We start from the raw sequence: 27536 nt of genomic DNA on the forward strand, positions 1-27536 counted from the left end.
AAGGTGTTGTTAAAGCTAGCTTCTTCTAGCGATCAATCATTAGACCTTTCAATACATTACAACAAAAAGTCTTAATTTAGTAGGACAATATTAAATATGTTTACAGTGTTTATGGGTACAATATGGAGTAGTTAGTTAATACAGAATAGTTAAGCAAAATATAATTTGCATTGTATAGCTTTTTAAACATGCCTCTTTAAATCAAACCCACCGAAAGAACTCACCAGGAAGACCCGTTAGAAGAATTGCTAGTTGACAAGACCGAAAAACGTTTGCTCTAGACCAGTGACAGCTCAACCAGTGACTCTAAAATACTTCAAACAAGGTCTATATTTTTACCGGCTCTTTTCATCTGAGCAGGCTTTTCTCCTTTGAACCTCCAGTGTCTTTTGCCATGTTAGTCATGCAAGTTATTGTACAAAAAGACTTGTATTTCAGACACAAGAAAATATTGTAGACCTCCTGGGCTATGCTATATAGTTCCAGCAAACTGGCAGCAGCATACATCTGGTAAAAAATTTGAAGAGGAAGGCAAATATTGGTGGTTGTAGCCTACATAGAAAATCAATAAAAATTCACTTCCAGTCCTGAGTTAAACCTGATCTGAGCTCCAAAGGCTGGCATAATCCGGCACTGTGGAAATATGACAGGTAGGTCAATAAATAACTCAGCTCTATAGGCAATGACTGCTATAAAAAGTCATATATGATAATAAGTCATATATTACAATATTAGCATGATGGCAAGTGAGCTAGTTTGTTCTCAAAGAACATTTCTTCCTCATAGAAAATTGGATGAATAAAAATATAAAGACTTTTCTATTAATAATATATCCTTTATTAACATTCCTCTTTTGCTGGGAATTGTCTTCCATCTTTTGTGATGGGGGCGATGATAGTGGGGCAGTTAGTTGGACTACTTATGAAAACTTTTCTTGAATGCTTTGGTTATGGTGCTGTTTTCTTCACTGTAATGTGGATTTAAAGCCTATAATATATTTATAAACGGTACAAAGGTAGTGGTATCCCATATTAGCAAGCAATATTCTCTATCTATTGTTTGTCTGAGGCTACCATCCCATGGAGATTGCAAAAGGTAATGGGCCTACATCATGAGTAAAGAACTAATTAACACATGCTTAATTAGATATGATAAAACAAATAGTTTATTATAGAAATAAAGCTTTAAAAAACTGTTGTGTCAAATTGCTGAATTCAGAGTCCAGAGTTCTTACCATTACACCATGAAACTCCTCGACACAACTACAGAATTGTTTTTTTTTAAGGCTTTAATTATAATAAACTACAGTATATGTTTTACCATATTTACATAAACATGTGTTAACAGTTTTGGCTTTGTTTGGAGACACATTTAAAGCCATTCACTCATGGTCTAGGCCCATTACCTTTTGGATTTAAAGTCTCAGCCCAAATACGTTTTTTAGCTAGAGTAGGGATGAGTTAGAAATTGTCAGGCTTTTTTCTGTTTGTAACCCTATTAACCACTTGCCGCCCTGCCACTGTAGAAATACAGCGGCAGGGCGGCACGGGCAGGCAAAACCACATTTTAAAACGTGTGTTTTGTAAACAGGTAGGGGGCGCACGAGAGGCGTGCCGCCGCCCTGCTTGTCCCGCCGATCACAGCCACGGATGTCAGTCGCCGGGTCACAGCCGGTCCTTACCGGCTATGACCCGGCGATCGGCGGCAATCAGTGACAGAGAGCACAGCTGCAGTAGCTGTGCTTTCTGTCACTTCCCTGACAGTTCGAGAACACGCTGACCGGGCAGAAGAGTTTCCCTCTCCCGATCAGCAGTGTTCCCTTCAGTACACACCCCCGCCGCCTAGTAAAACACTCCCCCTCACTCAGATAACCCTTCCCTGCAAAATAAAGTTAACCCCTTCCTCCCCAGTGCCATTAGTACAGTGTCAGTGTTTTTTTCTTTTTGCACTGATCACTGTATTGGTGTCTCTGGGGATGTCAGTGACCCCAAGTCAGTACCCCCCAATGTCACAATGTCTGCCGCAGTCCCGCAGTCCCACCATACGTTGCTGATCGCTGCCATAAGTCCCTGATCGCCACCATAAGTCGCTGATCGCCGCCATTATTAGTATAAAGAAAACCTAAAAATCCCAGTATCTTTCCCGCCATTTGTAAACGCTATAACTTTCACGTAAACCAATTAATTTACACGTATTGGGTTTTTTTTTTACCAAAGACATGTCGCAGAATGCATTTTGGCAGAAATTTCTGACTAAATTTGATTTTTAAATTTTTTTTTACTGGACATGTTTTATAGCAAAAAGTCCAAAATATTGTTTTTTTTTCCTCAAAATTGTCAGCCTTTTTTTTTATAGCGCAAAAAATAAAAACCGCACAGACGATCAAATACCACCGAAAGAAAGCTCAATTTGTGGGGAAAAAAAGGATGTAAATTTCATTTATGTTCTGAATTGCATGACCGCGCAATTGCCCGTTAAACTAGCACAGCGCTGTATAGCAAAAAAATGGCGTAAATTGCAGTATCTATACCATAGTTTGTAGACGCTATAACGTTCACAAAAAGCATACAATATACACTTATTGGGATTTTTTTTACCAAAAACATGTAGCAGAATACATTTTGGCCTAAATTTATAACCAACTTTGAGTTTACTATATATTTTTTATAGCTGAAAGTAAAAAATATTGTTTTTCTTCAAAATTTTTGGCCTTTTTTTGTTTATAGCGTGAAAAATAAAAAGAGCACAGATGATCAAATACCACCGAAAGAAAGCTCTATTTGTGTGAAAAAAAGGACGTAAATTTTGTTTGGGTGCAGCATTGCATGACCGCGCAATTATCAGTTGAATTAGTGCAGCGCCGAGTAGCAAAAAGAGGCCTAGTCATTAAGGGGGGTAAATCCTCTGGAGCTCAAGTAGTTAAAGAAGAATCCCAGGTTTCCTGTCACTTTAAATAGTTAGTTTGAGCCAAGCTGGCCCAAATGTAATTTTCATTACATTACGATTCAGCACTGTATCATACTGTTCTAGCATCATCACAATATGTGGTGCTGTGTCCTGGCAGCAATACAGGAGTAGTGATGTCCTTACTGTTCAAATTGAACGTAAGTCCAACTCGAACATCGGCCATTCGTGTGTTCAGCAAACACACGAATGGTAAGGGCGTTCGGCAGGCTGTTCACCAGCTGTGCCCCACAATGCAGTGCGCTCTAACAGTGCATTGTGGTTGGCCAAAGCAATGCACCTGACCACAGGTCAGGTGCAATGCTTTGGTCAATCACAGCACAATTGGGCGGAGCTAGAGGTGATGTCACCGCTATCTCCGCCCAATTGTTTACATCAGACCTGCAACTATCAGACCTGTCAGAGTGCTCAATGGATGCGGACGGGTCAGTGGGTGCTAAGTTTTTTTTAATTTCGGGAGTTGTGACAATGCTGGACGCTATGATTGACAATGGATTACAATGATGGAACCATTTTTTGGCTTTTTTTAAAAATAAAATTAAACCTGAGCAGCTTCCGGCGGTCATATTTTCCTACAGTCAGGTCCATAAATATTGGGACATCAACACAATTCTACCATTTTTGGCTCTATACACCACCACAATGGATTTGAAATGAAACGAACAAGATGTGCTTTAACTGCACACTGTCAGCTTTAATTTGAGGGTATTTACATCCAAATCAGGTGAACGGTGTAGGAATTACAACAGTTTGCATATGTGCCTCCTACTTGTTAAGAGACCAAAAGTAATGGGACAGAATAATAATCATAAATCAAACTTTCACTTTTTAATACTTGGTTGCAAATCCTTTGCAGTCAATTACAGCCTGAAGTCTGGAACGCATAGACATCACCAGACGCTGGGTTTCATCCCTGGTGATGCTCTGCCAGGCCTCTACTGCAACTGTCTTCAGTTCCTGCTTGTTCTTGGGGCATTTTCCCTTCAGTTTTGTCTTCAGCAAGTGAAATGCATGCTCAATCGGATTCAGGTCAGGTGATTGACTTGGCCATTGCATAACATTCCACTTCTTTCCCTTAAAAAACTCTTTGGTTGCTTTTGCAGTATGCTTTGTGTCATTATCCATCTGCACTGTGAAGCGGCATCCAATGAGTTCTGAAGCATTTGGCTGAATATGAGCAGATAATATTGCCCGAAACACTTCAGAATTCATCCTGCTGCTTTTGTCAGCAGTCACATCATCAATAAATACAAGAGAACCAGTTCCATTGGCAGCCATACATGCCCACACCATGACACTACCACCACCATGCTTCACTGATGAGGTGGTATGCTTAGGATCATGAGCAGTTCCTTTCCTTCTCCATACTCTTCTCTTCCCATCACTCTGGTACAAGTTGATCTTGGTCTCATCTGTCCATAGGATGTTGTTCCAGAACTGTGAAGGCTTTTTTAGATGTTGTTTGGCAAACTCTAATCTAGCCTTCCTGTTTTTGAGGCTCACCAATGGTTTACATCTTGTGGTGAATCCTCTGTATTCACTCTGGTGAAGTCTTCTCTTGATTGTTGACTTTGACACACATACACCTACCTCCTGGAGAGTGTTCTTGATCTGGCCAACTGTTGTGAAGGGTGTTTTCTTCACCAGGGAAAGAATTCTTCGGTCATCCACCGCACTTGTTTTCCGTGATCTTCCGGGTCTTTTGGTGTTGCTGAGCTCACCAGTGCATTCCTTCTTTTTAAGAATGTTCCAAACAGTTATTTTGGCCACGCCTAATGTTTTTGCTATCTCTCTGATGTTTTTTTTTTTTTTTTTCAGCCTAATGATGGCTTGCTTCACTGATAGTGACAGCTCTTTGGATCTCATCTTGGGAGTTGACAGCAACAGATTCCAAATGCAAATAGCACACTTGAAATGAACTCTGGACCTTTTATCTGCTCATTGTAATTGGGATAATGAGAGAATAAGACACACCTGGCCATGGAACAGCTGAGAAGCCAATTGTCCAATTACTTTTGGTCCCTTAACAAGTGGGAGGCACATATGAAAACTGTTGTAATTCCTACACCGTTCACCTGACTTGGATGTAAATTACCCTCAAATTAAAGCTGACAGTCTGCAGTTAAAGCACATCTTGTTCATTCCATTTCAAATCCATTGTGGTGGTGTATAGAGCCAAACATTTTAGAATTGTGTCGATGTCCCAATATTTATGGACCTGACTGTATATTATGTGTAGGAGGTTGAGCCTGGAGGAGAGGGGGAAGCTGATAGTCCCGGAAGAGGAGAGAAATGGTCCGCTGCTGGGATAATGGCCACTGGGGAGAGCAGAGCTGAGCAGCCTGGCTAGACAGAATGACACCTACCAACAAAGTCTCATGTCAAGATACATGTGCTTCTGCTTAAACACATGGGCATTTATGCTGTTGTAGTGGCAGCCATCATTTCTGGTGAGATTTCAATTCATTGAGAGATGGTGATGGCAATTTTGATTGGTGTTGTTTTGCTGCAAGCAAGAGCACTTTATGGTGGTGTAGGACATTATTTAAAAAATATTTTTTAAATATTTTAAAAATATTTTTTAAATATTTTAAAAATATTTTTTAAATATTTTAAAAAACATTTTTTTTGCACTACTGTTTTTTTATATCACGGACATGTATTTGTTTTGCCAAACTTCAGTTTCATTATTATATGTTTGGTGCTACACTTTATGTTTTCAATTATTATTTAGGTTTGTATACTACCTATTGGTGTTAGCTGCTTTACACTCTCAGTCAGCGCGGATATTATTTATTTTATTTTATCCAAAGGTGTATTTTTGTCACTGTGTTCTATTGGAGAGTTTGTGTCAAACCAATTGTGTTAAGGCATCATACAGATACATTCATATTTAATATTTTATTGCTGCTCAGGTAAACATGCCTATTGTGGGCATGTATAACTGGTGGTGAGCGGCTCATGTACTAAGAATTCTAGTGGTACTTATTGAAAGGCTTACTAAACACATACATGCCATCGTTTATTGCTGCCTTAGGAAACATGCCTTATGTGGATATGTATACCTTTGGTGGTGAAATTCACCACCAGTTATACTTGCCCACAACGGCATCTTTTTAGATAGCAATAACATAATTGCAGGTAACAGAATTTGTGCAATGGCAGCGCTTCCTTTAAAACAATTTTTTGGGAAAAAACCAACTGGCATCCATCTATAGCCAGCAACCTTAATAAAGTCCCATTCAGCTCCACACAAGCCAGGGCTAGGGGGGGAAGTACCCACTCTTCCTGACAACCTCTGTATCCCCTGCACTTATTGGCACTAATGCAGGCCATAGACGGTAGTTTATCGGCCGAATTGTCGGACGTTCTGTTGCCACCAATGCTTACGAAAATCGGCCGTTTTTCATAGATTTTCCAGCATGACCGATAAAAGAAACGAGAAGGAACCGGCCGATGACATTGCCCACTAACGATGTGAATATCGGCCGATTATTCTTTCGGACGAAAATTTGGCCGATAAATGACCCGTCTATGGCCTGCATAAGTGGAACTATTTCTCAGGGGGATGGTATATGTACAGTAGTGGTGGTGAGCCACAGACAGTCGCTCCTTCATTGATTAGTTGTACCGCTGTCTGGAATTACTGTATCATTGGCACCCACCCCCTGCAGAGGACAGGTGCAGAGCTGGCTTAAAGTGAATGGATCGTCCTCTTTTTAAGCTGCAGCTGCAAGTGACAGGTGTAGCTGCAGCTCAGGATGGACTGAACCATAATCAGATGTGTGAAGTGTGTGAGAGTACTGTGGGCCTAATCTTCCTTGGTGCTTGAGTGCCCTCATCTCAATAATCTCCATCTCAAAAGGCAATTCCTCTACTGATACAAAACACTAGTTGCTTTTATTGCTATAAAATAGAGGTTCCCAAACTTTACATATGGTAATTTAATTTAAACATAGAGGGCAGCATACTTCCATATAGCAACACTATGGTCATTGGATTGAATCCTAACCATGGCACTATCTGCCTGGAGATTGCATTTTCTCCCTGTGGCTGTGTGGGTTTCCTCTGAGTACTCTGGTTTCCACCCACACTCTAAGGACATGCTGGTAGGTTAATTAGCTCCTGCCTAAATTGGCCCTAGTATGTATGAATGTGAGTTAAGGACCTTAGATTTTAAACTCCTTGAGGGCAGGGGATGATGTGAATGTACCATATACATGTCCAGGAAGCAATACTCTGCAGTAGGATGTGTCACTAAATAGATCCACTTCTTATAGACACCACCATATCCATAGGGTGTTTAGAAACACTCGGGAAAAAGAAGAAAAGCTCATGGTGCAGTACCCTTTAAAATCATCTCCTTTAATACAAACACATTGCACTTACAAGAAACGGTGTCCTGACAGACACCAGCATAGAGTATTGCTTCCTGGATATCGATTCTTAAGCCAAGTATTGGCGATTGCAGAGTATTGCTCCCTGGATATCGTGTTTAAAGCCAAGTATTGTCTCATCTGTCTGCTGTTCATCGCTCCCAGAGCAAAAAGCGCTTTATGCTGATTTATAATGTTATCAGCATATACCTCTGGTGCGTATTTGGTGGATTTTTGTTTGCAAATATATTTTTTTCATCAACCACAGTAATTTAGAATTGCTTTATGTGACTTTATATGATCTATGGGACTCATAACTTTTTTTCACAAATATATTTTTCTTTTTATTTACTAGCGCAAATTGTTTGTTTTAATATTTGCACACTTTATGGTCATAGGGTGGATTTTGCAGCTGGTAGTATATTTATATATATATATTTTTCATTATTTATTGTATTTAATTTAGTGTGTATATTATATATTTATTCTTGTTTTTCTGTGGCGTCATCTATATTTATCCATCACCCCACAGTAAAAGTCAGACTACTTGAAGAGTAGGGTGAGATTTACCCTGCTCTTCCATTGGTCAGCCCAAGATGCAGTGATACAGTAAAGAGTGTATAGAGTGGACAACTTGTTTTTTCATTGTCTCTGTCGCTCGCCTAAGTGTATTTTGTGTGACCATGACATCTTGTTAGTGTCATTTTAGGGCTAGTTTGGGGACTTTGGCAAGAGTGTGGCAGCAAAATCTTGTTGGACTGCATGAAATATACTGTAAATCTGACTTTTCCCAAAGGAGTAGAAGATGTTCACTTAGTAAAGTTCACACTAATTATTCAACTACCCTATTTTCCGGCGTATAAGACGACTTTTTAACCCATGAAAATCTTCTCAAAAGTCGGGGGTCGTCTTATACGCCGGTATACGGCATGCTGACACTTGGTGTCAGGGCGACACTTTTTAGGGAGGCGGCGCGGTGCCGCCACCGCCTCCCCTTCCAACGGAAAGGACACTAAGTACAGGGGTGAGCAGGGGGCTGCTGTTTCTTACCTGGCTCTGGTCCCAGTCCCACGACGATCCAGTCCAGGAAGCGCGGCTGCTCCTTCATTCAGTTCGGCCGCTCGATGTTCAAGCGACGGCTCGGCTCCGCCTCCTCACCGGTAATTGGCCGCCAGAACTGTAGCTCAGGAAAGGCACACGGGTGGCCAATCATCGGTGAGGAGGCGGAGCCGAGCGGCCCCGCGAAAATCGAGTGAGGGAGTGGCCGGTAAGTGTGCCGTGCAGAGGTGCTGCTGCAACCACATATGCTGGCTGCAGCAGCACCATACTGGAACAGGGGTCAGCAAGTGTCATTGGTGTCAGTGCGAGGAATAGTGCCCCATCATTGGTGTCACTGATACTAATGATGGAGCATTATTCCTCCCACTGACACCAACGATGGGGCACTATTCCTCCCCCCACTGACACCAATGATGGGGCACTATTCCTCCCCCCCACTGACACCAACGATGGGACACTATTCCTCCTCCCCACTGACACCAACGATGGGGCACTATTCCCCCCCCACTGACACCAACGATGGGGCACTATTCCACCCCTCACTGACACCAGTGATGGAACACTATTCCTTCCCCCACTGACACCAATGATGGGGTACTATTCCTCCCACTGATACCAATGTTGGGGCACTATTCCTCCCACTGACACCAATGATGGGGCACGATTCTTCCCACTGACACCAATGATGGGGCACTATTTCTCCCACTGACACTGATGGAGTACTATTCCTCCCACTGACACTAATGATGGGACACTATTCCTCACACACTGACACTAATGATAGGGCACCATCATTGGTGTCAGTGGGAGGAATAGTGTCCCATCATTGGTGTCAGTGGGAGGAATAGTGCCCCATCATTGGTGTCAGATCGAGGAATCGTGCAACATCATTGGTGTCAGTGGGAGGAATAGCACCCCATCATTGGAATAACATACTGAAATACCATACCATATTGAAATCAAATCTGATATTTTTTAATTTTTATTTGGTGTGCGTTGGAAGAGGGGTAGTCTTATACGGTGAGTATAGCCCAAACCCTATTATTTAATAGGAAAAGTAGGGGGTCGTCTTATACGCCGGAGAATACGGTATTTAAGAAAGCAGGATAATTGCATTGCACGTGATTGAATTAATAAAGCTTCACTTTAGGCACCAAGCTAAGTGAAAGTTCTCTTTGCAAAGTGGACGTTTTCTATTCCTTTAGTATATCAGCTTCTGTGGTTTCAGCAGCCAATTATTTTAAATCATATGTGTACTATTTAACAAAATGAGCTTGTTTATGGCTAGAATCAAAGACATTAATTACTTACAATAAGGTTACGGAGGAAGAGAACAAGTAAACGTCCTTCATTGTTTTTCTTTTCTTCAGATGGGTCTTAATGTGCTGAGTCAGGGTTTCTCTTCTTGACATTCTAGGCTGTCTTGGAGAGCTTGTTAGGGACAAGCATGTCGTTACGCAGGACTGGAGTGACTTGTTCCCTGATGAGTATTAAGTAAGTTGGCAGGAGGCAGACGGTGCAGGCCTTCTATTATAAAAGAATTTTGAAGAGCGTATTGAATAAACATCAGTACAGAATAGGTAAGGGTTAAACCACACATGAGGCTGAAGGGAACTGTGAATACCATGGCTATAATAGAATAATAAAAAATTCCTTATTGGCCTAATGTTGCTAACATGAGTAGAGCCGTATCTAAGCTCCAACTTGGGTTCTTCTGATTGTCCATGTTTCTCTTATCCAGCCTGAAAATAATAATCCCAACCAGATTGGCCAAACACATGACAAAAAGGCTGAACAATTGGAAGCAGTAGAAAGAAGTCAAAGATAGCCAGTGTTTTTGAGAATTGTTCTTTCTCACTTCATACAAGACAAACATTACTAGACCTGTAATAGGAACACCCAAACCAGAAAAAAGGCCCAGCAGTGCAATGTGTTTATGAACACCTGGCCCCAGTCTATGGTGGAATAAAGCTTTTTCATCAATCTTGCATTCAACATTCTTTCACATGATATACACCCTGTTCCAAATTATTATGCAAATTCTATTTAAGTGTCACAAAGATTAAATATTTTGTTTTTCAGTTTAACTCATGGATGGCATTGTGTGTCAGGGCTCTTTTGATCACTGAAAACAATCTCAGACACCTGTGATAATTAGATTGACAGGGGAGCCCAATTTAAGGAAAAACTACTAAAGGACGGTGTTCCACATTATTAAGCAGAGCACCATTTTCAAGCAATATGGGGAAGAAAAAGGATCTCTCTGCTGCCGAAAAGAGTGAAATAGTTCAATGCCTTGGACGAGGTAGAAAAACATTAGATATTTCACGAAAACTTAAGCGTGATCATCGCACTATTAAGAGATTTGTGGCTGATTCAGAGCACAGACGGGTTCATGCAGATAAAGTCACATTGAGGAAGATTTCTACCAGATCCATGCATCGGATTAAGAGAGCAGCTGATAAAATACCATTACATAGCAGCAAACAGATATTTGAAGCTGCTGGTGCCTCTGGAGTCCTATGGACATCAAGGTGTAGAGTCCTCCAGAGTCTTGCAACTGTGCATAAACCTTCTATTCAGCCACTACTAACCAATGCTCACAAGCATTGGGCAGAAAAATACATGAAGACTAATTTTCAAACAGTCCTGTTCACTGATGAGTGCCGTGCAACCCTGGATGGTCCAGATGGATGAAGTAGTGGATGGTTGGTGGACGGCCACCCTGTTCCAACAAGGCTGCGACGTCAGCAAGGCGGTGGTGGAGCCATGTTTTGGGCCGAAATCATGGGAACAGAGCTGGTCGGCCCCTTTAGAGTCCCCAAAGGTGTAAAGATGACCTCTGCAAAGTATGTGGAGTTTATGACTGACCACTTTCTTCCCTGGTACAGAAGGAAGAACTATGCTTTCCGTAATAAAATCATCTTCATGCATGACAATGCACTATCTCATGCTGCAAAGAATACCTCTGCATCAATGGCTGCTATGGGGATAAAAGGAGAGAAAGTCATGGTGTGGCCCCCATCCTACCCTTACCTCAATCCTATTGAGAACCTTTGGAGCATCCTCAAGCAAAAGATCTATGAGGGTGGGAGGCAGTTTACATCCAAACAGCATCTCTGGGAGGCTATTCTGACATCTTGCAAACAAATTCAAGCAGAAACTGTCCAAAAACGCACAAGTTCAATGGATGCAAGACTTGTGAAGCTGCTATCAAATAAGGGGTCCTATGTTACAATGTAACGTGACCTGTTAAAATGTTTAAAAAGTTAAAATGTTGTTAAAAGTTTAATTGAAATAGCTTTTGATTTCAGTAAATATGCTGCAAACACAACAAATGACAATTTTCAGTTCTTTACAACCTATAAAGTGTTTTGAAACTTACTGTGCGTAATAATAATTTGGAACAGTGCATTGTAAGTTTTTAAAAAAATACTGTTATCATTAGGAGGTTTTTTCAATAAAATTTTAATTGTACTATTAATTATTGATAACATGAGAATTCTGCTGACTGTTATTTACATCAATTATTTAGGTAAATGAGAAAAATATCATTTGCATAATAATTTGGAACACGGTGTAGATCATTGCTGCAACAAAGAGGCTATACTCAATAATAAAAGAGTACAAGTAACTAAAAACTGTTTGGTCAACTACGCATTTGTATGAGCATCCACATTTGTTCACATATTCCTCCACATCTGTTGAGAAAAATAACATGGATTTGTAAGAAAATGTCTGGTTTCATATAGTAAATATAGTTTGCAAAATTAGACTAAATTCTTAACACCTAGTGAGTTCACCTCACTTTTTGACGCTGTGAATGCAGGCCAATAAACTTGCAAGCTGCTATAATAGGTTATATCACTACACCAAAATGCGATAGAAATAAAGTATATATACTGTTTCGACTGTAAACCGAAAGCTTGGTGGCTGAGGCTGAGTTCTTTCCCTCTTAGATTGTAAACTCTAACGATCAGGGCCCTCTGATCCCTCTTGTATTAATTTGTATGTAATTGTACTGTCTGCCCTTATCTTGTAAGGTGCTGCGTAAACTGTTGGCGCTATATAAATATTGTATAATAATAATATTAATAATATATACAGGACAAAAATAAGGAAACACGACATGATTTGCAGGTATGAAAGTGATGACACATTTCACGTTGAAAGCAGAAGTGAGGTAATAGACTTTTGCTTCTGCTGTGTGATAGGTAACAGGTGGGAAGCTTCATTTTTGTCATTGACTGCATGAGCTGCCAGTAATACAGAGTCATTTTAGAGCTTACTGAGTTCCAAAGAGGGCAAATTGTTGGTGCTGGCTTAGCTTGTGCTTCTGTGACTGAAGTTGCCAATTTATTTGTGGTGTTGCAGGGTACAGTGTCAAAGGTTTCTTGGAAAATGTTGTCTAATAAGCATAAGCACAGCTGACATGGTCAACTGACCTAAAGAGACAAAAGGACATTGTGCAGGATTGTGACCCAGAATAAGAAAACAATTGCTGCAAAAGTGACTGCTAAGCTTAATCCCAGTCTTCCAAAGCCAATGTCCACAAAAACTGTGCACAGGGAACTCCATAAGCAAAACATTCACAGCCCAATTGGAATTGCCAAACCACTAGTGATCAATATTAATGCTCAGAAGAGGAGAGAGTGGTGCAACACCCATAAATCATGGACTATTGGTCAATGGAAGACTGCTAGATGTGGATGTGTTTACGTGTGGCGAACACCATCCCAAGCTAGGACTAAGACTGTCTTGTGCCAACAGTAAATCATGGTGGTAGTGTAATTACGGTTTGGACAGCCATATATTGGTATTCTGAAAGCCCCATCCTCGCCTTGAAAGGTCACTGCCAGCGACTTTGTACAAAGTTTGGCCAACCATGTGCACCCCATGGTGCAGACACTATTTCCCAAAGACAGCTCCATTTACCAAGATGATAATGCTCTGATTCACACAGCTGGTGTTGTCAAATCATGGTTTGATGAGCATGCAGACGCAGTCTCGCACCTTCCCTGGGAGCCTCAGTCACCGGATCTCAATATCATAGAGCCATTATGGTCAATTTAGGAGAACAAGGTTTGAGCTAGTTTTCCGCCTCCAGGATCTCTGCAAGATCTGAAACAATTTTTGCATGAAGAGTGGTATCAGATTCCATTATCCATCATCCAAGATTTGCCAATTCCCAGGAGAATTCAGGCCGTCTTGGATGCCAAAGGAAATCCAATGCCATATTAGGAAACAGTTTTGTTCTTTTACCTGGTGTTTCCATTATTTTTTCCAACCCCTGTATATATAATAATACCTAAAATATAAAGTGCTATATCTCTAAAATTATATAGTTATAAAGTGCATGAAACATGTGCTACACACTTGATGCAACTCTCATATTATTTGGCAAAATGTAAATACGGTAATTAGTGCAGCGTCACCTACATCAGTAAAAATAGTGTATGCAATATTACAATAAAAATAAACAACAATAAAATAGAGTCCTCCACAATTGACTGTGGTATCTATGTCTTGTTCCTTTAAATACTTTATATGCCACCACCTGTGCTTTAATCCAATAATCCAATAATATTGAGTGAATACACCATCACCAGGTGTACACTCACCTCCACTATATGATCTCACAGGGTATGCTCGGTCATAATGTACTTTTGTCCCTTTAATGGACCATGACAGGTTCCTTGGTGCAGCCGATTTTAGTCTCCACAACTTACTGCTCACCTCCACTCCACGACATGCAAATAAAACACTAAAATAATGATTTTAAAACTTTAATCTCTATAAAACAAATGTATATTCACTCACATTAAATGGGTGCTAAATCACACTAGATATATACGTACAGCATAGGTATCTAGGATTTGGTATCCTGTGCCATACCGCCTCCAAATGCTAAAAGTTACCATACTCCAGGCTCCAAATGAGCGGCAGGACATCATCCAAGGTCCCACCACTACGTGTTTCGTCCCCTCACACATGACTTCTGCAAGGGATCAAATAGTGTTTGTGTTCTGCATACAGGGAAGTATATAGGGAAGAACACTTAAAGATCGTATAAAAGAACATGTATATAACATTGGTATTGGGGACCACAAATATTATCTGTAAAAGCATTTTTTAGAAGTACATAATAAGGATTTCACATGACTCCTATTTTGGGGGATTGAAACTTTTTAAAGCAATTGGAGGGTAGGGAATAAAATCAGGGAAGTGAGCAAAAGGGAATCCTTCTGAATTCATGAGCTTAAAAACTTTAGCACCCTGTGGTTTAAACAAGGAATTCGACTTGAACTGCTTTTTGAGTGATTTTTAATTTATTTTTAAATTTATAGTATTATTGTTTTTTATAACTGATATAACGCAGCAGTACCATCGTTTGACATGTGGTTTTGAGGAAAGCTGGATATCTTGGATTGATACACAAGTGCCGGTTGACCACTCTTTATTGGGGGTCATATGATTCTGGTAAACCTCCCTTGGTGTACACCGAGGTACTGTGTGCCGGGGCGGACTGACCATTTAGAAACTCAGGCACTGCCCGAGGGCCCGGGGTCAGTAGGGGGCCCCATGAGATGCCCCTGGTACCTTTTCATAGGCTTTTTTGAGTTTGGGTAAGGACACAGGGGCACCATGATCCCCTATTGCCCGGGGGCCCCATGAGTTGTCAGTCCGCCCCTGGCTGTGTGGTTCATCATTAAGAAGTTTTTGTGGCATTTGACATCCACATCTGTCATTTCCTTCATAATCGAAGAACTAATGAATTCACAGTTTTTGGCTTCACATTTGGATTCCTTTATTCTTTCAGATTGTGGTGACACATAAGAGTTTAATATATTTGCATTGCACTACTGTATTGCACACACATTTTAATTTATCTAGGCACTATTGTTTTGTGATGTTTATTATACTATATATTATGGTATCGGGCTAGCTGCTTTGCTTTTTGACATCCAACAGAGTCCTAGCACATTTTCTCTTGTTCTCATTAATGGTGGCAAGATGTTGTAAATGTGACAGGAGATGGTGATAGCGGCAGAAGGTGGTGTTTGTTACAGGCCTGTATGCCATTCTGACCAAAGTCAGAACAACGGCGGATTTGTCTGTGGACAATGTTTCCTGATTTTTCTGCTGAGATCCAGCAACAAAGGGCAACATTCCTGTATTTTAAAAAGAGGCTTTGCAATCTCAATGCTCAATAATTCATATTGTACCCTGATAAGCTCAGGGGTCATTGCTAATGGCACTGCCCAGTTCTATAACAATCCTTCGGGGGCTGTAAACTGGCTGGACAGAGAGAAGTGTAACCTGGCACGCTGTTCTCCACCGGGGAGCTTTCTATATGTATAGTGCACGGGTTTTCATCTTGAATGGTGGAAAGTGTTTAGCTGGTACGAATTATATGCCCCCAATCTTTTGAGTACTATTTGTTGCTGGATACAACTTCTTTAACTACTGACTTGTCACTATGCACATGTTCATGTGCCTTTAATGTTTCCCCCCACATCATGGTCCTGTGCAGACCCCACCATTTTTTATTGATAGTGTACCCAGTCCATATTCAGACCTGGTTGGTCCAGTCTTTTATAGTTGTTGCATTTTTCTATGTTTTTCTATGTCAGGTGGGACTCTTTTGCACTGCTCACTTTTTGACCCTCGACCTTTACGTCATTGACCGATTTTCTGGACTTCCTGGACTTTACTCTAGCTGCTGGGGTAAATAGATCCCCTTACTTCTTTATGCTACCTGGTGAAGCACTACAGGCAATAGTTGTTATCATTTTGTCTTAGAAGGGGTTCCCCTTTAATACCTGTCTTGCCTTATTTCGAGTGTTGTTACACAAAGTATGAATTTGTTGTCTTGGAACATATGTAGACTAGGTGATAAAATCAAATGGAAAGCAATGTTTACATATGTTAACCAGGTACAGTCTTCTACAAGAGGAAAGATTAGAGGAACTGAATTTATTTTCTCTTGAGAAGAGGAGAATAAGGGGGGATATGATCAAAATGTATAAATACATCAGTGGTTCATATAATGAACTCGGTGTTATTCACCCTGAGGTCATCACAGAGGACAAGGGGGCACTCTTTATGTCTGGAGGAAAAGAAATTTAATCTCCAAACACAGAAAGGTTTCTTCACAGTAAGAGCTGTGAAAATGTGGAATAGACTCCCTCAAGAGTTGGTTCTGGTCAGCTCAGTGGATTGCTTTAAAAAAGGCCTGGATTCTTTCTTAGATACACAGAATATAACTGGTTACTAACATTTATATGTAAAGTTGATCCAGGGATCAACACAGTGTGTTGAAAAAAAAAAATTGTAAAAAATTGTAAAAAAAAGATAAAATACTGTATATTAAAAAAGAAAAAAATTATAGAAAAAATATTAATTAATGGGGTTTTTTTTACATACTGTCAGTGTCCCTCATCCCTGCCACACCAATTATATGATAACGCTGTACTGGACTGATGAAATTGTGAACTGGAATTGTGAATTGTGAATTGTTTTAATTTTTAATTTTGTTCATTTTCCAAAAAATTGTGTCAAAAAATACAATTTCTATTACGACTGTCTATTTTCTGTGCTGTGCTGGCATTTTCAGGCCTTATGAGATTGGCCATCAGTACATCAGGATTGATCAATTAGATAAATATACCATAGGTTGTGGACTCTATAACTGTCCGACAGACTAAATCATATACATTGATTTGGGTTATTTTCACCAAAGAAATGTAGCAGAATATACTTTGACCTAAATTTATGAAGAAAGGCTATTTATTTGTGAAATGTTATAACAAAAACGAAGAAAAACCTTTTTTCAAAAGTTTTGGTCTTTTTCTGTTATTTAGCAAAAAATAAAAAACTCAGTGGTGATTAAATGCCAACAAAAGAAAGCTCTATTTGTGTAAAAAAAATTATAATATTTTTTATGGATACAGTGGTGCATGATCGTGCAGGTGTCTTTCAAAGTGCAACAATGCCGAAAGCTGCAAATTGGCCTGGGCAGGAACGGGGTAAAAGTGCCCGGTATTGACATGGTTAATTACTGCATGCATTTAATTATTTCCTTCTGTGAATTGACTTTAATGTCTTTTTATGCGATATTTAACAAGGGTTTTTGCTATTTGCGGTAAATACCGCATACTAGCAGTAGTGAACTGAAATTTTCAGTATTGCATGCGGTATGTGGTCACATGACCGACATAACACATGCAATAACCTTTAATGAATTGTCCCCAGTATCTCTGACCAGGTTTGGAGTAGAGGTTGAACAAAGTTCTGTTTGAATTTCCCTTGTCTGACTAGAGATTTCACTGCTGTAATATAATCTAACAGAGCCCTTTGTGAATAAACTGAATAGTGCTTAAGAAAGTAAGATTTGTCATCCTCCAGCATCCACACTAGAGACTCAATTTGAGACATACTAAGAGGAGAAGACAAATCATCATTATCTTGAGAAATACCACAAAAAACAAGTTTAGAGCAAATTTCAAACAAAAGCTGCACTTCACTAAATAGAAACCTGTCCTGATCCACTAAGGAGTGCACCAAATGAGTGAATGAGTACTATGTAAGCCTTACTTATTCATGTGGGGGATTCGGTAACTGGGAAACCCCATATTTTAAAAGGGGGCTTCCAAATTCTGATAAACGTTCACCTGCAAACCCCCACAATCACCAAGCCAGGATTGTGAGGAAGAGGCCCTTCACCTCATCAACATGGGGACAAGATACTTATCTAGGGAGCTAAGGTACCCTCCCCATATTGAAGGTATGTAGCCTGGTATGGTTCAGGAGGGGGACCAGACAGACTACATTCCTGAATAAAGATCTGATATGGCGTTTAGGGGAAACCCAATGCTGTTTTCAAAGGGTCAAGTATGAATTTTGGGGGGAACTTTACACCATTGGCATGCAGCCAAAGGTTCAGCTCGGATGAACCCCCCTCTTTAATTTAGCCACTCTCCAAACTCTGACAATGCAAAACCAGAACTGAACGTGGGCTTGGTCCAAACCCAAACTCACCCCTATTTGCAGCTTATTCTATATACTGTACATCTCAGCTCCCAAATTTCTGATGATTGCTGCATGGTAAACACTGTTTTGTTTCTCAAAGTTCATGGTATTTTCCAGTGCCTGGGCACTGTTTCCACAGCTTGACTTCAACTTCTAATGTTTTTCCCTGCATCGTGACTCAAAATTTGCTGCCTATTCCAGTGCTGTGGCACCTAAAGGATAAGTTCACCTTTTAACAAAAGGTGTTCTAGGAGCCTAGAGAGCATTGCACCAGCAATTAGAAGATCGTTGGTGCCATGCAGGTCTCCTGAAGACTGTCACTGCAAAATGTCTTCCCCCAGCAGGCAGCTTTTCACTGGAACAATCAATGAAGTATCACAGCACTCAAAAACGCCATAGTAGTTCATTGAGACCTACAAGATGACAGCTGGAAAGGCTGTTGGTACTTGTATTTTCCCATTCGGAGAAAATATTTTTTCAAATGTTGACTTTTTTAATTGTGACAGCTAGCAGGGGGAGAAGATCCCCCACTAGTTGTCACAACGGGGGATCAGGGGGTTGCGAGGCGTGTCCTACAGTAACATGTTACATCCTGAATATGGTGTAACATATAAAATGTTACAAAAGGTGAACCTATCCTTTTCGTATGTTTGTCTCTCAGATAATACACAGTAATTTCCATTTCAAGATAAAACCTACCTTCTTTTTTCTATTTACTGCAAAATTTAGCACACATATACTGTCTTGGTTGTAATTAATTCCTACCAAACACTTACCTAAAGTCTAGATATTTAATATTTTGATAGTAAGTGAAAATAGGGGTTTGTGTGATGTGGGGTTGTGGTTTTGAAGTGTTTTTGTGCATTTTAATAATATATCGGACAACGATGCCCTGTGATATTGTGCAAACAGAAGCTCACAAACTATATTAATAAATTGATATTAAACCTTTGTCTTTTCTTAAATTAAAATAACAAACATGTCTATACTTACCTGTTCTGTGCAATGCTTTTGCACAGAGCAGCCCCAATCCTCCTCTTCTGTGGTCCCCCACATGCGCTCCAGGCCCCTCCTCTTTGGCGGGTGCCCCCATGGAAAGGTGCTTTCCATGGGGGCACCCATGCGGGCTCACTCCCAAGCAACCCTGTCTGTGTCCATTGACATTTTGACCACATTGCATGCTTGGAACTGGTATTTACAGCAGGTAAAATAAGTAATGAACACTTCACCAGTTTTCTTGGAAAGATATTTCTTTTTTTTTTTGTAGAAAAATGTTTTATTGCATACTTCAGCAAGACAAAACATCTTACAGGAAACAAAAAGGTGCAATATATCCAAACAAGGAAGAACAACCAGTTTCACTAGTCAAACACAACAATATTCCGGAATATTAACAGATATGGAACAGTAAATAAAGATAACATTTATAGAGCATGTAAGAAAGTAGTGGTAAAAGTTTGCTGTCCATCTGGTTGATACCTCCGGACTTAAAGAACCAATATTGCTATGCGTTATGTAAACATATAAGTACAACACTTATCCAGTATAGTCTTACTATCATATTTATAATTTTCTAGAATAAGACTTAGAAAGAGAGGAATCCCGAATAAAATCATCATTCGGCAGCCCAACTATGAGACACCAGTCCTTCAGCTGGCTATGGGTCATTTAACCTATGCCATAGAGAATATGGAGAGCTCTTAGTCAGGGAAGAGCAGACTGTAAGAAAGAAAGAGAAAGAAGGGGAAAGAAAAGGAAAAGAGAAAGAGGGCTTGGGGATAAAAAAAGGGAGAGGGGGTGGGAATGGGGTTGCAGGGAGTACCCTTGACAAGAGAGTATGAGGGGAGGTGGGGGGCTAGGGGGTGGTAGAGTAAAGGAACATAATAACAATTCTGCTGGGAATTTGAGGGACAGATTGGCACAGCCATATTAATATCATTCCTCCAGTAACGCTACTTATAATCCATCTTTATTGGATTTCTCTAAGAGACAGAAGAGGACATATAGGTGTTGTAGTCGCTGGAGTATTGGAAGTCGTGCCAAAAGTACCATGTTTTGCGGTGTTGTTCCTTCTTCATTCTCATAGCAGCTGTTAGACCTTCAATATCGGCAATCTCGTTCACCACAGCAATCCACTGGCCCACCATTGGGGGGGAGGGGGGGTCTGCTGTGCATTTCCATTTTTGTGGGATGCAGATTTTTGCTACATTTAGTAAATGTATTTGTTTTGCCTCAAAACAAAGTGTTTTTAACACTACTACAATCGCTCACTAATACACGGATTAGGCTTAATAAGTATTAAAGCAAAACATGATTTATTGAATAGGTTCTGTTAGTATAATAACATAAGAATTGTCAGAATTGCAAATCATATTTAGATTATATTATAGCAAGAATAAAGCATCAATACATCACCGGATATTGTAGCATCACCTGTTGCCCACCGATTGGGGGACTCCAGCAATCAGCAAGGGAAATCCGGGAAATCACCGCAAGGCACGTCTGCCGCATCTTCAATAAGTCCCAAATTCCCCTAGAATCCTTCTTCTTTTATATACATATTTGGAATGTCCTTATCTACTGCCATGCGCAGTATCTCCTGATTATATAACATCATGTATGATTCTGCGTAGTAGTTAGAGTCAACGTGTGATCGGCTTGTGCCGTCATGCGTAGTTACACATTTTGATAGAATGCACATCTGGTGAATATCAGCCATATCTCTGGTTTCGATTGGTTTTAACTGGTTTTATCCAGTTTAATGTATACTTCCAACTTGCTGTTTTGAACTCCAGTTACCTATCTAATGGTTATAATCGTTAGCATTATGACAGTTGAGTGTCAACCACTCCTCATCCATACATCCTATACACTCATGTCACATATGTATCACAGTATTAAAAGTGATTCTATCTACGTCGAGAAAGAGGGGTTAGATGGAATAAACATGTTTCTGGCTTGTAGTCCAAGCATATATCAGTCAACTTATAGATCACTTCTTGAATCGAGTCCCAAAAGGAGCGAATATTTGGAAAAGTCCAGAAAATCTGTATCTTATTACCCTCCTCTTTTTGGCAGCACCAACAAAGCAATGTAAGTTTAGGGTACAGTAGATACTGTGCAAAATGGAAGATACCCTGTACCAACGCGTCAGTTCTTTATACCCTAATTCCTGCAGTCTACTGGCTAAAGAGGAGGGGTGGGCAAAGTATTGGATACGTTCTCGCTGCTTATCAGTAAATGTCAGACCTAGGTCCAGTTCCCATTAGCTTATATATGGAGGCACATAGCTTTCAGGTGGAGTAGAAAAAATAGCATAGGTTTTAGAGAGAGCATGGTGTACAGGGGTTGGGTCTAGGCAGTAGTCCTCAAAGGCAGTAGTTAGACCTCCTGGGGGTCCTCCTTGTGAGGAGGACAACAAGTAATGTCGAATTGGTCTAATGGTGGTGACACCATATTCCTGATATCCTCTATGGAACTCTATTGTGTTTCCCGAGTAAAATGACAGGCCCTAATTTGGTTAGTCTGAAGAAAAGTTTTGAATTTAGGATCATCCAGACCTGGTATAAAGTTTAACATTCCAACAAATGGGGATAAAGATGTAAAAACAGAGGACGGAGTTCTAGATAGGCATCCAGCCTTATTGAGGATCAGGAGCATAGCTGACCAATGTCGGCAGCAGTGCCTTTTGCTATGGAATGGTCTGTAATAGCACTGGAGAAGAGTCCAGTTCCAACCCTACCCACCCCTTCTCTTGGGAATGTTTGATCCAATCAAGCATCCTTGCCATTTGTACCGCATAGTAGCATTTAGTGGGGTCCAGGAAGCCATTGCCACCGTGTTTCTTTGGTAGGGTTAAAAGACGATGAGCAATCTTTTTGGTTTTATTACCCCAAAGAAAGTGTAGAAATTCCCCCCTTACAACTCTAAGGAGGTGCGCGGTCCCTGGACTGGGAGCGTCTGGAGCTGATAGAGCAGTCTCGAGAGAACAGTCATCTTAAAGTACTATTTCTCCTAAACCAGGTAAATGATAGCTGTTGCCAATCTTTGAGGTTCACCCTTGGTCTCGGTCAACCATGAAAGTAAGTTTTATTGGATATATTGGATAATAATGGAGTAAGATAGATACCTAGGTATTGTAGTCTTTGGTTGGCCCATTTAAATGAAAGGTTTTGCCTAATATTCAGGAACCTTGCAGGGGATAAATTCACATTAATCGCCTCTGTATTTTGCACATTTATCTTGTGATTGGACAAGGCTGCATACGTGTTTGGGGAGTTTAACAGATTAGGAATAGTAATTTCGGGGTTGGTTACAAAAAAACAATAAATCATTGTCATAGGCCACAACTTTGTGATGGGTATTCCCACTTTTTCCAAGTCTGCCGAAATCAGCATCAAGGGAATGGCTTCTGACCGGGCTCTGCGGATCAGGTTTAGGGCACGGCATGTGTCATCCCTGGTTTCTCTGTTAGATATAAAGCCCACCTGGTCACAATGAATCAATGCTTGAATGACTGATATTAGATGTAAAGCTAGAATCTTCATGAATATCTTAAGGTCAACATTCAGTGACAAAACGGGGTGATAATTCGCACAGTCCAATCCATGCTTGCCCGCTTTCGGTATCAAGGCAATGTGGGCATGTAGAGAGTCAACTGGCAAGCATGCCCCCTCCAAGAAGGTGTTACAATAGGCGACCAAGTGTAGGGTAAGCTGGTCCGCGAATGTTCGATCATATGTCAACAGGAAATCATCAGGTCCTAGGGCCTTGCTCTTGTTCATTGTCTGCATTCCTGCTAAAACCTCCTCTGTCATAATTGGGTGCTCCATGGCCTCCCTCTCCTGCCTAGAAAGCTGAGGTATGCCAGAGACACGCATAGGAAAGTCATCTATGGAAGACGTGCAGTCCTGCAACTCGCAGGGGCAGCCCTGCTTGGAAAGATTATAAAGTTTTTTTGTAGTAGGTCTTGAAGCAGTTTGCAGTCTCCTGAGACCTAAAATGTTTGTTACCCTGTGGGGTAGTTATGGATGGAATATAAGAACGAGATTGCACCTCCTTCAATGCTCTAGCCAGGGGTCGACTTGGCTTGCCACCAGTTCATAGAAGTGTCGTCTGAAATACAATAATCTCACTTCGCTTTAGTAAGCAGAATGGAGTTAAGGGAGTCACCAAGATTCTTTAGTTCTATAGCAATGTCTCTTGCAAGAGACTGTGGGTTATTTCTAGGGCATGAATATGATTAAGTAAGGACCGTAACATTTCCTGCAGCTTTTCCTTTTTAACCTGAGCTCCCAACTGGATAAGCATGCCCTGCAACACACACTTATGAGCTTCCCAAATAATGCATGGGGAAGAATTTTTGGTCATGTTAGTGGCAAAGTATTCCGTAATGGCCTTTGCAATGACTGTAGCGTGTTGAAGCTGTTGGATTTGGCTTTCATTCAGGCTCCATTTGCCAGTTGGGCGAGATGTGTACCCTAAAACTAGGGAGAGCAAGGGTGTGGTCTGCAATTGTACGAGTGCCTTTGCTGCTAGAGTGCACCAATGGAAGAGTGGATTGCTGTACAAAGGAATAATCCAGTCTAGAGTAGGAGTTATGAGGGGCCGAAAAGAACATATAATCTCTTTCATCACTGTGCATAATTCTCCACACATCTACCAATTGTTCACCCGCCAAAGTTTTCTTAAGTCTGCGTAATGCAGCATAGGAAAGGTGACAGGCACCTCAGGAGATATAAAGCATAGGATCTAACTCTACATTGAGATCACCCCCTACGGTGCAAGTACCCTCTTGAAAATCAGAGAGCTTCTCCAAAGTCTGTCCTATGAAAGCAATTTGGCCGGTATATATTTGCTAGCGTAACGCAATGACCAAATTTGAAAACTTTTACAAACATGAATCTACCCATATCATCCCTTAGGATGTCAGAGAGGGACCATGCTACATGTTTCGAATGCTAACTCCTCTGGATTTAGAGTCAGGAGAAGTGCTGTGATAAACAGATGGGTACCTGGAAGTCCCAAGCTGTGGGAGTTTGGATTGTTTGAAGTGCATCTCTTGAAGAAACACCACTTGGGCACGATTCTTCCACACCTCACCCATCACCTGTGTCCTCTTTTGCAGTACGTTCAAAGATAGGAGGGTAACCCTCGGCATCATGTCAGCGGTGCGATCCTGGGAGTCCCAACTGAAAGAGAGAGAGAAGGGAAAAAAGGGGGGGGGGAGGGGGGATTCAGAAGTCCAGAAAAATGAGTGATAGAAGGACTTGCAAGGAGGAGAGGAATTCGAAAATGAGCAGAACAGGTTTAGAGGGTGCCCTTTGCTGAGAAGTTCCCAAGCAGAGAGGAAGAGGTGTGAGACCAGAGGGCCCTAACAAAAAGTCAAAATATTTGCCACAATGTAACTTATATTAACTCATCCCCACTGTTCCACAGAAGGGGGAGCAAAGCCTATTTGGGGGTACAGTGAAAGTCATGGGGAGACCCAGTAACCCTATGTGGTCTCGACAACTATAAACGTATATAACAAACAGTCTACCGTACTGTATACAACATATTAATAGGAGGAATCAAAGAGCCCCTGCGCAATTCCCCGCCCCCGAGTAGGTGACGGGAAATGAGAGGAAACTAAGTACCACGTACTCCAATAATGCTGGTAGTCACACCCCTCTCGACGTGCAGTAGACTACAGAGGGCAAAAACACTGGGTCAGAGAAGAGCACAGGGGATGGGTAAAACTTAACATCCATATATCAATAGGATAGGAGATTTCATAAAGATCCTGTAAAGTTCCCTGTTCCCGGACAGGTGACCTGGAGAGAGAGGTGACTGAGTATAGACTGCCCCCATGGCATTTAGAGACGAGTCCCCTTCTACACGTCAAGAGGCCAGATTAACCTAACACACCAAAATAGGGAAGATCACAGGTGATGAACATAACTTTGCTTCCATGCCACCTGTAAGAAACACCCCAGGCGCCTGCCCAGAAACAGCAACCATATGCCAGCATAAAATCAGCCTACCAAACCATATAGAAGGTTGTTACCATATAGAAAAATTCAAAGTAACCTAGGCTTAATATAGTTGTTGTAACAGGAAAATATATGGAGTTCATGACGACTCCTAAGGAGAACCAGGGACTGTGGTATAGAAGCATAGCGGCATCAGTCATGATTCAGGATCCAATGGCCTAGAATGGGAGGCTGAGGTGGCCAACTTTCTAGAGCGGAGTCACCTACATTGCTGTGGTAGGGGTGGTGCAGCAAGGGCCAGTGCATTTCCGTTCAACAGGATCTCCAACCAGTTCAGAACCTCAGCCGGCTCAATTCCCAAGAAAGCGAAAAGATCTGGAAGTTGGTCAGGAGAGTGCAAAGTAAATTGATAATTCTCCTTAGTTATAAAAACATGAAACGGGAAGCCCCATTTCTAATGGGCACCTGCAGGTTCTATGGCCGATAATAGTGGGTGCACCACCCTGCACATACTTAGGGTAGCCCGGGATAGATCAGGTAGAAGATGGATGGAGGCGCCATCAAATTCCACGGGCCAAGTTGCCAGGCCTTCCTGAGGATAAGTTCCTTTTCTCTGAAATAGTAAACTCTGCACAGTACATCCCTTGGTTGTTCATGATTAGGGGTTCTATTGTAAGGAACCCTATGCACCCTGTCAAGTTCGATTTCTGTCTCGGGGGCACGATCCAGGTACTTATTGAAGATTGACAAACCTGTGGCCTGCAAATCCGCTGGCACGGTAGCCTCAGGGATCCCTTCCTGCTCCTGTTTTCTATGTCCTCTGTGCTGAGGTGCAATTGGATAAGTTGAGACTGGTGTTGTGACACCATGGACTCTAGTGCAGTGACCCTGGTGTCTAAGGGTGAGTGGGCAGAGGCTATAGTAGAAACCCAGTTGTCAGTAGCTGCTAGGCGCTCTCTCAAATCATCCACTGAGCTTTTCAAGAAAGATTCTATCCTTTGGGCCAAAATATTTAGCTCTAGGTTAGTGGGCAATGAGGCAAGGCTTTTTTGTATCTGGGTGAGGGCTGCCAGCAGGATTTGCCCCATCTGCGAAGTCGCCACCAAGTCCTCAGATCTGGCGGGGGAAGGAAACCAGCATATTGCTTGCATAGGGATTGGTGATAGGTCTCTTACCTTGGCTAGGTGTTCAGAAGAGCCAGGAGAGCCACCGCTGGAGGATGGTAGATGTTGCTCTGCAGAGCGGCAGGGAGCGGAATGATCCTCAGAGCTGCTGGGGGATGTAGGAGGCTGTGCAGTGAAGAATCGGGGCAAATCTCCTGCTGGATTGCACCATGGGAGGCTGCAGGACTTCCTCCTAGTGGGCATCTGGTGGGAGCCTGAAAGAGTTGTCGAGAGAGCCCAGGTATCCAGGAGCTCGGTCACAGGCATCCATGGCTAGCACCCCCCCCCCCAGTAAATATATTTCTAAAGGTGCTATTGTAATGAAATGTTCACCACATGTCAGTAACAACCTATGCAATCCATACATACAAAAAAGCCAAAACAAATAAGTTCAGAAATTAAGTTATGTGTAAATGTGTAATAAAATGGAATGACACAGAGGAAAAGTATCGAACGCTCTAACTGAAATGTATTTAATGCTTCGTACAAAATCCTTTGTTGGTAATGTCAGCTTCAAGATACCTCCTGTATGGAAAAACTAGTTGCATGCATTGCTCAGGTGTCATTTTGGCCCATTCTTCCACGCAAACAGTCTTGAAGGTTCCTTGGGCCTCTCCTATGAACACTGATCTTTAATTCTTTCCATAGATTTTCTATTGGATTCAAGTCAGGTGATTGGCTGGGCCATTATAGCAGCTTAATTTTCTTTCTTTGAAACCAATTGAGAGTTTCCTTGGCTTTGTGTTTGGGATCATTGTCTTGCTGAAATGTCCACCCCCATTTCATCTTCAACATCCTAGTACATGAAAGCAGATTTTTATCTAGAATGTCTTGGTACATTTTTCCATTCATCCTTCCTTCAATGATATGAAGTTTGCCAGTACTGTATGCTGAAAACCAGCCCCGCACCATGATGTTCCCACCTCCAAGCTTTACTGTTGGTAGGGTGTTTTTGGGGTGATGTGCAG

The 27536-nt window shown here is 41.3% G+C and overlaps 1 protein-coding gene and 1 pseudogene across 1 annotated transcript in view; both read right to left on the reverse strand.

The window, feature by feature from the left end:
- The window catches only part of LOC149444128 (proton channel OTOP2-like), a 55679-nt gene extending 55149 nt beyond the window's left edge, over positions 1-530 (reverse strand). Inside the window, exon 1 of the mRNA XM_089654885.1 lies at positions 225-530. The gene's annotated coding sequence lies outside the window, so the exon portion shown is untranslated. The remainder of the gene's footprint in view (positions 1-224) is intronic.
- LOC149444129 (proton channel OTOP2-like) lies at positions 349-23263 on the reverse strand (annotated as a pseudogene).
- Positions 23264-27536: the final 4273 nt, after the last annotated feature.

Source organism: Staurois parvus, unplaced genomic scaffold (genome assembly GCF_062004578.1).
Source record: "Staurois parvus isolate SC_StPar_1 unplaced genomic scaffold, SC_StPar_1.0 ptg000813l, whole genome shotgun sequence".
Classification (NCBI taxonomy): domain Eukaryota; kingdom Metazoa; phylum Chordata; class Amphibia; order Anura; family Ranidae; genus Staurois; species Staurois parvus.